Source organism: Trachypithecus francoisi, unplaced genomic scaffold, assembly GCF_009764315.1.
Source record: "Trachypithecus francoisi isolate TF-2019V2 unplaced genomic scaffold, Tfra_2.0 Lachesis_group5, whole genome shotgun sequence".
Lineage (NCBI taxonomy): Eukaryota > Metazoa > Chordata > Mammalia > Primates > Cercopithecidae > Trachypithecus > Trachypithecus francoisi.
In genome coordinates, this window is record NW_022681470.1 from 102087431 (window position 1) to 102099179 (window position 11749).

Here is an 11749-nt window from a genome sequence, read left to right on the forward strand (position 1 = left end):
GGCCTCTCAGCTAGAATCTGCTTAAGCCTACAGAACTCCCAGGGAGAGGAGTGACCAGCATCTGCTGCAGCTGCCTGCTGTCTAAGCCTTTTGAGCTTTTTGGGGAAGGGGCAGCAGCCAGCACTGGGACTCGCAACTGCCTAACACGCTAAGTTCCCTGTCACGGGAGAAGGGCAGCACCCATTTCTATAGCTCCAGGCTGGGCTTTTCCCCCGCTGGAGCCAGAGAGGCTGGACAACTTGGTTCCAAGACTTGTCCCCACAGCCCAACACACTGTGGCAGTCTGCCGCCAGTGTGCCTCTTCAGGCCTAAATCTGACCTATCCTTCCTCATTGGGCGGGGCTTCCCTGCACTCTCTCCAATAACTCCAACCAGAGGCTCAGGGACAGAATTCGGATCTCCCTGGGCCTGAGCCCCTAGCGGGAGGGGTGGATGCAGTCTCTGCAGACCAGCAGACTCAGCCTCTCCTCCTGGTAGTTCTGAGGAATCCAGGCAGCCCAGACCAGTGGGTGTCCCCACAGCAAAGCCCGCCCTCTCCACCAAGGGATAAAGTGCTTTATTAAATGGGTCCTGCTCCCTGTGCCACCCAACTGGATGAGACCCTCTAACAGGAGTTGTCAGACATCCTATGCAGGAGCGATCCTAGTGGAATCAGGTTAGTGCCCCTGGACGTCAGAGGTCCCAGAAGAAGGAGCAAACACCCATCTTTGCTGTTCTCCAGCCTCCGTGAGTGACATCCCCAGGCATGGGAGCAAACCAGATGAATAGGGCCTGAAGTGAACCCTTAGCAAACTGCAGATGCCCTACAGAAGAGGGACCTGACTATTGAAAGATAAGTCAGCTTCACCCCTGGGATGCAAGGCTGGCTCAATATATGCAAATCAATAAGCATAATCCATCACATAAACAGAACCAAAGACAAAAACCACATGATTATCTCAATAAATGCAGAAAAGGTATCTGATAAAATTCAACACCCCTTCATGTTAAAAACTCTCAATAAACTAGGTATTGATGGAACATATCTCAAAATAATAAGAGCTATTATGACAAACACATAGCCAATATCATAGTGAATAAGCAAAAGCTGGAAGCATTCCTTTTGAAAACTGGCACAAGGATGCCCTCTTTCACCACTCCTACTCAACATAGTATTGGAAGTTCTGGCCAGGGAAATCAGGCAAGAAAAAGAAATAAAGGGTATTCAGATAGGAAGAGAGGATGTCAAGTTGTCTCTGTTTGCAGATGATATGATTTTATACTTAGAAAACCCCATCAGCTCAGCCCAAAAACTTCTTGAACTGATAAGCAACTTCAGCAAAGTCTCAGCATACAAAATCAATGTGCAAAACTCACAACCATTCCTTTACACCAACAATAGGCAAGCAGAGAGCCAAGTCATGAATGAATTCCCATTCACAACTGCTACAAAGAGAATAAAATACCTAGGAATACAGCTAACGAGGGATGTGAAGGACCTCTTCAAGGAGAACTACAAACCACTGCTCAAGGAAATAAGAAAGAACACAAACAAATGGAAAAACATTCCATCCTCATGGATAAGAAGAATCAATATCATGAAAATGGCCATACTGCCCAAAGTAATTTATAGATTAAATGCTATTCCCATCAAACTACTATTGACATTCCTCACATAATTAGAAAAAACTATTTTAAATTTCTATGGAATCCAAGAAGACCCCGTATAGCCAAGACAATCCTAAGCAAAAAGAACAAAGCTGGAGGCATCACGCTACCTGACTTCAAACTATACTACAAGGCTACAGTAACCAAAACACACAGAGAGGGGAACAACACACACCAGGGCCTGTTGGGGGATGGGGGTAGAGGGGAGGGAACTTAGAGGATGAGTCAATAGGTGCAGCAAACCACCATGGCACATGTATACCTATGGAGCAAACCTGCATGCTCTGCACATGTATTCCGTTGTTGTTGTTTTTTTTAGAAGAAATAAAGAAAAAAAAGAATATTCATAGCAACTTTAGGCTAAAACCAGAAATAGCCAAAATGCCCATCAACCAAGAATGAACAATAATAATAATAAATAACCTGTGCTACATTCATATAATGAAATAGTACTTAGCAATATAAAAAAAAAAAAACAAACTATTAGTACTGGCAACAATGTCGATGAATTACAAAAGCATTATGTTGAGTGAAAAAATCAAGACATAAAAGAGTATGTATTATATGATTTCATTCATATGAAATGGACAAAAAGCCAAAACTAATCTATGGTGAAAGAAGTAAGAATATTGCATCATTGGTGGGAAGACTGACTGGGAAAGGGCAGGAGGAATTTTCCAAGGTAATGAAACTGTTCTCTATCTTGATCTGGATTAATGTTACGCAAGTGTATAGATATGTCAAAATCCTTCTAGTTTAATAGTTAAGATGTGTGCATTTTATTCTATATAAATAAAACCAAATAAAGTAATCCTATCACAAAAATTTTCATAAAATACAAAATGAAACAAGGAATTTGGTAATAAAGGAATCCATATTTTCACCTAGTCATTTTGAGGAGGCGATATGGTAAGACACAACAGATAAGAAACAAGTGGATACATAATAGAAAGAAAATGGCTTAAAGGATCAGGGGAGAAGAAAAGAATACAGGGAGAAAGATAAGAAGAAGGGAGGGAGGGAGAAATTTTGAAGTCATCAGAATCCAATGTGAAATAAAAAGAAAAATGAGAGAAAGCAAATAACCAAAAATCACGAGCTAAAAATAGACAAATGGGATCTAATTAAACTAAAGAGCTTCTGCATGGCAAAAGAAACTACCATCAGAGTGAACAGGCAACTTACAAAGTGGGAGAAAATTTTTGCAATCTACCCATCTGACAAAGGGCTAATATCCAGAATCTACAAAGAACTCAAACATATTTACAAGAAAAAAACAAACAACCCCATCAAAAAGTGGGCAAAGGATATGAACAGACACTTCTCAAAAGAAGACATCTGTGCAGCCAACAGACACATGAAAAAATGCTCATCATCACTGGTCATCAGAGAAATGCAAATCAAAACCACAATGAGATACCATCTCACACCGGTTAGAATGGCGATCATTAAAAAGTCAGGAAATAACAGATGCTGGAGAGGATGTGGAGAAATAGGAATGCTTTTACACTGTTGGTGGGAGTGTAAATTAGTTCAACCATTGTGGAAGACAGTGTGGCGATTGCTCAAGGATCTAGAACTAGAATTACCATTTGTCCCAGCAATCCCATTACTGGGTATATATCCAAAGGATTATAAATCATGCTACTATAAAGACACATGCACATGTATGTTTATTGCAGCACTATTCACAACAGCAAAGACTTGAACCAACCCAAATGTCCATCAATAATAGACTGGATTAAGAAAATGTGACACATACACACCATGGAATACTATGCAGCCATAAAAAAGGATGAGTTCATGTCCTTTCAGGGACTTGGATGAAGCTGGAAACCATCATTCCCAGCAAGCTATCGCAAAGACAGAAAACCAAACACCATATGTTCTCACTCATAGGTGGGAATTGAACAATGAGATCACTTGGACACAGGTTGGGGAACATCACACACTGGGGCCTGTCAGGGGCTGGGGGCCTGGGGGAGGGATAGTATTAGGAGAAATACCTACCGTAAATGATGAGTTGATGGATGCAGCAAACCCACATGGCACATGTATACCTATGTAATAAACGCGCACGTTGTGCACTTGTACCCTAGAACTTAAAGTATAATGAAAAAAGAAAAGAAAAGAAAAAAAAATCACAGGCCATGGTCTTCTGGTTAAATAGCTTTCTCCAAGCCAGAAGAGGAACGACAAGTTCTCAAATAATCCTGGTCATTAAAGATGTTTACAGATATCTAATCCAGCTTTATGGCAACCGAGTGAAGTCAGCAAACAGGCAGGCTTCCTGTACATATAGTGCTGGAGAGCAGCCCTCCTTGAAAGCAGGCTGAATAATCTTCTGGGACTCACAAAGGCCAAGGTTACAGACCAGGTGAGCCCTGAGGACATGCTATGGAAGCCCATAAGGCAGGAGGATGCGATTTTGAGAGCTTGGAGATTGAAAAGCAAGGAACAGAGACACACCATAGAGAATCTGAACCTGGCAGGAGTTTAAGAAACCATGTAGTCCAACTCCTTTATTTTAATAACAAGGAATTGAGAAACCAAAGTCATGGCACATTTTTCTCAATGACATAAATAATCCCTTATGTGTTCATAGCACTTCTGAGCTTTCAGAGCACTTTATAGTTTTAAACAATTTTCACATAGATTATCATAATTGATCTTCCCAGCAGCCTGGTGAGGAGGCTGGAAAAGGGATTAGTTCATGTATTTATTTGTTTGGCTAATTACAAAATAAAACATGCTAGTGATCATTTTCAAACAATACAGATTTACATAAAAAGTCAAAGTTCGCCGGGCGCGGTGGCTCAAGCCTGTAATCCCAGCACTTTGGGAGGCCGAGACGGGCGGATCACGAGGTCAGGAGATCCAGACCATCCTGGCTAACACGGTGAAACCCCGTCTCTACTAAAAAATACAAAAAACCAGCCGGGCGAGGTGGCGGGCGCCTGTAGTCCCAGTTACTCGGGAGACTGAGGCAGGAGAATGGCGTAAACCTGGGAGGCGGAGCTTGCAGTGAGCTGAGATGCGGCCACTGCACTCCAGCCCCGGGCGACAGAGCGAGACTCCGTCTCCAAAAAAGAAAAGTCAAAGTTCTTCTCTTTTTCCACCACTCCCGTCTCATTCCCCGAGAATAATCACATATCAGTGTGATTTTCTATGTGTACAAATTAATACACCCGTGAATACTTATACAGCTTTTTTTTTTTTCTACAAAAATGAAATTGTGGTCTAAGTATAATATGGTGCTTTTTAATAAACACAACACTTTGAAATTCTAATAGAAAAATAAAAGCAAAGCAAAGCAAAATCTCCACTCTTACAAGGCCTCTGTGAATATAGTAGAATTTGGAAAGCTTACAATTTACAAAAGAGTAAACAAAAATTTAGCTTAATATTAGACAGACATGTTTTTAAAAGCCCTTTGGAACACATTGCAGTGCTTTACTACTCTGCTGTCTCCTTTCTCTCCCTCTCTTCACCTTTCTCTCCTGCTCCCCTCCATTAAATGTCCAGTTTATTGCTCAAAAGCAGAACAATTTAAGTACGTTTTACTGCCTTGCATTTTCCTAATCAATATTCTTAGAGTCTCACTTTCCACCCAAATTTATTTACCAAGGTATTTTCCCTATCAAAGACAATTCCCCTCAAAATGAATTATAGTGCCTGCTATTATAATAGCCTTTTACACCTCTACATATGCGTCTGTAAAATGTACATGAATTATTGAGATAAAAAGCTCAATCTAGTCTGTGAAAATCTTTTTTTTTTTTTTTTGAATGGGAGTCTCGCTCTGTCACCCAGGCTGGAGTGCAGTGGCCGGATCTCAGCTCACTGCAAGCTCCGCCTCCTGGGTTTACGCCATTCTCCTGCCTCAGCCTCCCAAGTAGCTGGGACTACAGGCGCCCGCCACCACGCCCGGCTAGTTTTTTTGTATTTTTTTAGTAGAGACAGGGTTTCATCAGGTTAGCCAGGATGGTCTGGATCTCCTGACCTCGTGATCCGCCCGTCTCGGCCTCCCAAAGTGCTGGGATTACAGGCTTGAGCCACCGCGCCCGGCCCGACAGCGAAAATCTTTAGAAGAAGATATAGAATAAAGAAACTAACATGTATTGTGGGCCTTCTATGTGTCAAGCGCTATCCTGGGGATTTCAATACACTGAGATGTGTCCAGTGAGCACTTGTTAAACACAACTGAAGTGCGAGACACATAGACAAATATGAAAAGTCACATCTCTATTCTTGAGAAAAGATATCTTATTAAGGACATTAGGCCCATAAGCAAATAATTTACATAGACTGTGGGAAATGTTATAGAGGAGGCGGCTGGTTTAGGACAGGATCCATGAAGGAGATTAAGTCTGAGCTGAAAACCTTGACAGATGAAAGCTTTTTATTTTACTTCTTGGGAGTGGAACTTCCATTGCGCCTCTTGGGCAAATCAACTGATACTTTCTAGCTGGAGAGTTTATCATGAAAATAGATAATAGGTTGTTCATGAAGTGGTGGAGAAGGAGAGTTAGTTCCATGCCACGTGTCTCCCACTGTGGGATGAGTGAGTGGGGATGAATCCTGCTGCTCTCAAGACAAGAGTTTCTTCAAACTGGCTATAAAAGTTAATGGGCATCTCCACAGTGATTCATTTCCTCTCTCCTGCTGATAGGATTTGCTTTCAATATAAGGAGATATTAAGGGTTTGCTTGTATCAGTGATCATAGTCAATAGCTCTGTAAAATATGAAGGGACAAAGTCCAGGGCCATAAAAGTCTGCACCCTGTGGAAGCAGGGACAAAATCACAGCATTTTTTTCCTTCTTTTTAAATATAATGATTAGTTTATGCTGTTTCTTAGGATTTAAAATTAGAAAAAAAATTACAAGACTCACCTCCATATTATATAGTCATGTCAGTTCTTCTCCAAATCCTTCTACCAGACTTCATTTTATCACATTCCCCCAAAAATACATCTTCTTTGACCTCTTTCTAACGCCATTTCAATGCATACTTTCCACACTGCTGCCGGTCTGGGGCTGAGGTTCTTCTTTCCACCCTTTCAAAAAACTTCTGACAGGCATGAACTACTAGTAAAACAGAAGCTGTTCATTAGTTAAAATGGATCCTAAGTAAGTAACTGTCAGACTGAAACTGTAGACAATTTACCCGTGACCTCAAATGAAGAAATATTGAGAAGTTCCTTTATTCAACTCAAAATGAAGTTCATCAGTCATTTGAAGAGGAAGGGAAAGGAACCACATCCAAGCTTGAATCAGGGAAAGCAGAGGAAGAAAACTGTGCTGTAGATGTAACAAAAGAACTCCAGACTCAGTCTATCACATCGCAGAGAATGACAACGATTTCTTTCTAAAGTGTACCCTAGGTGCCAGCTGAGACACTCCTGCTTGGCAACCTAATTACATTTGGCTCAAATACAAGTTCTACAGCTTTCCCCCAAACTCCCCACAATTCCTTAGGTACTCAGAACCTACTTCCATGAGTTTCCCTCTGTCTCTAAGCTTCCCTGCAAACAGGAACAATTCACCTTTTGTTCCACATCAACTTGTTTCCACAAAAAAATTTGCCCCCGTCTTCTTGGTTTGTGCTGTACGATATGGCAGCCACTAGCCGCACATTTTTTTTTTTTTTTTTTTTTTTGAGACGGAGTATTGCTCTGTCGCCCAGGCTGGAGTGCAGTGGCCGGATCTCAGCTCACTGCAAGCTCCACCTCCCGGGTTTACGCCATTCTCCTGCCTCAGCCTCCCGAGTAGCTGGGACTACAGGCGCCCGCCACCTCGCCCAGCTACTTTTTGTATTTTTTAGTAGAGACGGGGTTTCACCGTGTTAGCCAGGATGGTCTGAATCTCCTGACCTCATGATCCGCCCGTCTCGGCCTCCCAAAGTGCTGGGATTACAGGCTTGAGCCACCGCGCCCGGCCGCCACACATAACTGTTTAAACTTAAGTTTAACTAATTGGAATTAAATGAAGTTCACAATTCAACTCCCCATTCTTAGTCATCATATTTTGAGTGCTTGATAGCCGTATGTGCTAGTGACTACCTCACTGACACCACAGAGTAGAATACGTCCATTGTCTTAGGGAATTCTGTTTGACAGCTGCACCAGCATGTCACAAACTGACGAGAGCTTACTGAATATCTGCGGACTTATGGAGAGAGATCACATTTTAATTTTTTATCAGAATATTCACTTTGATCTAAGCATGTTTAATCACATACCACTTTTGAGAAATGTACTATCTACCTGTAGGGATGTACTAATGCACAGGTTTCCATTTGGAGTCTTTCAGGAAGCCAAGTTAAATCACCTCATAGAGGAATTTTAATTGTTTCAAGTGGGCTTAGAGCATGAATTCTTCCAAGAGAGGAAATAAGGCATTTCTCCCTGACAAAGAAGTGAATATCTTCTCCAAAAATATGTTCAGTGAAGTTTTCCTGGGCTGGATGCAGTGGTTCATGCCTGTAATCCTAGCACTTTGGGAAGCCGAAGCAGGCAGATCACCTGAGGTCAGGAGTTCCAGACCAACCTGACCAATATGGTGAAAGCCCATCTGCTAAAAATACAAAACTTAGCTGGGCATGGCGGTGGGCACCTAAAATCCCAATCATTTGGGGGGCTGACGCAGGAGAATCACTTGAACCTGGGAGGTAGAGGCTGCATAGGAGGCTGCTCATACTACTGCACTCCAGCCTGGGCAACAGAGCGAGACTCATCTCAAAAGAAAAAAATAAAAATAAAGTGAAGTTTCCTCTGTGGGAAAAAGAAAGATATGAGTGAGCTTGCTTGTTCCCTAGAACCGCTAGATGGAAATACGTAAGAAGAAAAGAGGCAGATTTTGAAGCAACTACTCTTCTTTGGGTTAGCTTTGCTACTAAAAATTGCTGAGCATAAGGTGAGAGAGAGGAAGGAGGTATGATCCCTGACCTAAAGTAGCTTAGTGAAATATCAGGTAGCCAACCAGAAAACAGAGACTCTAAGTGCCAGGCGTGGGGTATGTGAGCACAACGGAAGGCATTTCTGCTGTCAGAGAGTAGAATAAGGAAAAGCCTCCAAAGTAATGCTGTAAACCAAACCAAGTTGTCATTGTGGTAAGATCCTGCAGGACAGAAACCAGATGGCTGTTCTTCAACTTTTTCTCACCTCCTGTCCCCTTCCCTACCACACCTACACCCATATACCCAGATTCTTGCACGTAATCACATTCAATATTTATTGAATGAATTAATTAAAAGATGAATAAACACGCCCAAACAAGGAATGAGAAAAAGGGCATTGCAAGCAGAGGAATTACATGAAAAAAGGCATGGAGGTGTGACCTCGAATGGGGTTGTTCCAGGAACTACCAACACGTGGTGTTGAAGGAGCACAGATTTGAGTGGATGGAGTATTAGTGCTGGAGGCAAGAGTGACGTGAAGGTGTACGACTCAGAAAGACTTTCCTGCTCTACTGGAAGTCTTGGTGAATGTGGGGCTCAATTGTAATATTTCATCATAAATGCAGCAACATCAAGTTTGCATTATCAAAAAAGGCCTCTGATAACACATATACTTAAATTAATATTTTGTAATGAAGTCTCAATTTAATCAGGATCACTTTTTTTTTTTTTTGAGACAGAGTCTCGCTCTGTTGCCCAGGCTGGAGTGCAGTGTGCAGTGGCGCCATCTCGGCTCACTGTAAGCTCCGCCTCCTGGGTTCATGCCATTCTCCTGCCTCAGCCTCCTGAGTAGCTGGGACTACAGGCACCCGCCACCATGCCCGGCTCATTTTTTGTATTTGTAGTAGAGATGGGGTTTCACCATGTTAGCCAGGATGGTCTCGATCTCCTGACCTCGTGATCTGCCCGCCTCGGCCTTCCAAAGTGCTGGGATTACAGGCATGAGCCACCGTGCCTGGCCAGATCTTAGAATATTTTCACTTCATTCCTAACTCTCTTTAATCTCAGTTGTTATTGTCTGGTATTTTTGTTCCCACTTATATTAAAAATAAAATAAAGGTATTATTAATTTTATTTTAAACATTGTTATAACTATTTAATACAGTCAACACTTATTTCTTTATTGTAACACATCTTCTGGGATTCTTTTATTTTTTGACAAAGGGCATGCTTAGGCAGTAATTTCCATGAGTCTATGGATAGCAATCTTAACTACGTTCTTATAACTTTAACATATCTTTTTGTCATACTAACCCTTAATGGTTGGTTGGCTGGGTACAGAATTCCAGGTTGAAAGTTGTTTTCCTTTGCACTTTAAAGCTAGAGTTCCATACTACCCAGCCATAAAAAGGAATGAAATAATGGCATTTGCAACAACCTGGATGGAATTGGAGACTCTTATTGTAAGTGAAGTAACTCAGGAATGGAAAACCAAACATTGTATGTTCTCAGTCACATGTGGGAGTTATTAGGATACAAAGGCACAAGAATGATCCACTGGACTTTGGGGACTCAGACAAAAGGGTCGGGGTGGCAGGAGATAAAAGGCTACATATTGGGTATAGTATATACCGCTTGGGTGATGGGTGCCCCAAAATCTCAGAAATCACTGTTGAAGAACTTATTCATGTAATCGAACACCACCTGTTCCCCCAAAAACCTACTGAAATTAAAAATAATAAATAAATAAACAAGTAAAGTTAGTATTCGAAAGCTGCCTGGCTTCCACTTTATCTCTCCATTATGGTGCCATCCCCATCCTTGTTACTTTGAGAGTGATTGTTGCTGATTTGGGACTTTGAGGATTCTCACTTTGTACATTTCATGTATGAGGTGTCTATATGTAGACATTTTTTAAAAATAAACTTACCATTCAGTGGACCTTTTTGATTCAGATATTTTTCTGGTCCTTTATATTCTTACATCTCAAAGGTTTATGTGAGTCCTATCAATGCCTTCATTTGGAGCTAGTCAATGTGAGGGTTCAGTGAGAGACCTCTTAAAAGACCTATGAACATATAGTTTTCTCATCTGTTCTACTCTCTTCTCTCCCATCTCAAGTCTTTCAATCTATATAATGGTGTGGGGGTAGCAGACTAAGGGTTGGGATGGCTGGTGGAAGCACAGGAGATCTATCTAATTAACCATTTTGTCAGAACTTTTCTGTCTTACATCTGGACCAGAACTTCTGAAGTTGAAAGACTTGGAGTTAACATCTTTGTACACGACTGTGCCATGAAGCAATGATGATTCCCATCCAGCTGCCTAAAGAAAAGAGGTTTGTGTCAAACAAGTAGTGCAGCAAATAAATTGATCTAGTAACACCATCATTCCATGTACAGATTAGGAACCTCAGGGTCCTAAAGGCTTTAAATCTTTATATAATGGCATGGAGGTAGCAGACTGAGGGTTGCAATAGCTGGTGAGAACACAGAAGATCTATCTAATCTGAGGGTCCAAAAGGCTCAGTATCGTGCCCGGTGTCACACAGTGAGTGCATAACAGAATGTGGACCTGAACCAATAGCCATAGGAGGCCAAGCCGTGTGCTCTTCTCCCAGAGCATCATCAGAACGGGAGAGATTCTCGAAAATGCTCTTTGTAAACCATGAAAGCATTACTTTCTCATGTCCTACCATGAATTTATGCACCTGATGGAAAAATCTAATAACAAAGACTGAGTAGCATTTTTCAAACAACATTGAGCTGGGAGCAAGGAAGCTGGCTTCTGATATCAGCTTCACCCACAACTGTCTGTGCAGTAAACTAGTCACAGTGTTTCCCTAGGCCTCATTTTCCTCACCAGTAGAACAAAAGAGTAAGATTCGATAACTACTCTGGTCCCTTCCAGACTTAAAGTTTCCAGACATACCGGTCCTTTACAGACTTAAATCTGTAGTTTGAAGCTGAGTCATCTCTGGCACCTACAACCTAATCCTTTGCCATCTACACTGGAAAAGAAAATCTTGTTACTTTTTTCAAATAGCTTATTTTTCAGTAGGACTGTATTTCAGCAAAAGGCTAGATTTGGAGTCAGAAGGACAAGTTTCGGTGTCCAGGTCCACTGCTGACCAGCGTTGTGAACCTTGGAAGGTTTCTAATCTCTCTCAAGGTTGGGTTTCTTGAGTGTGTAATGGGGATGTC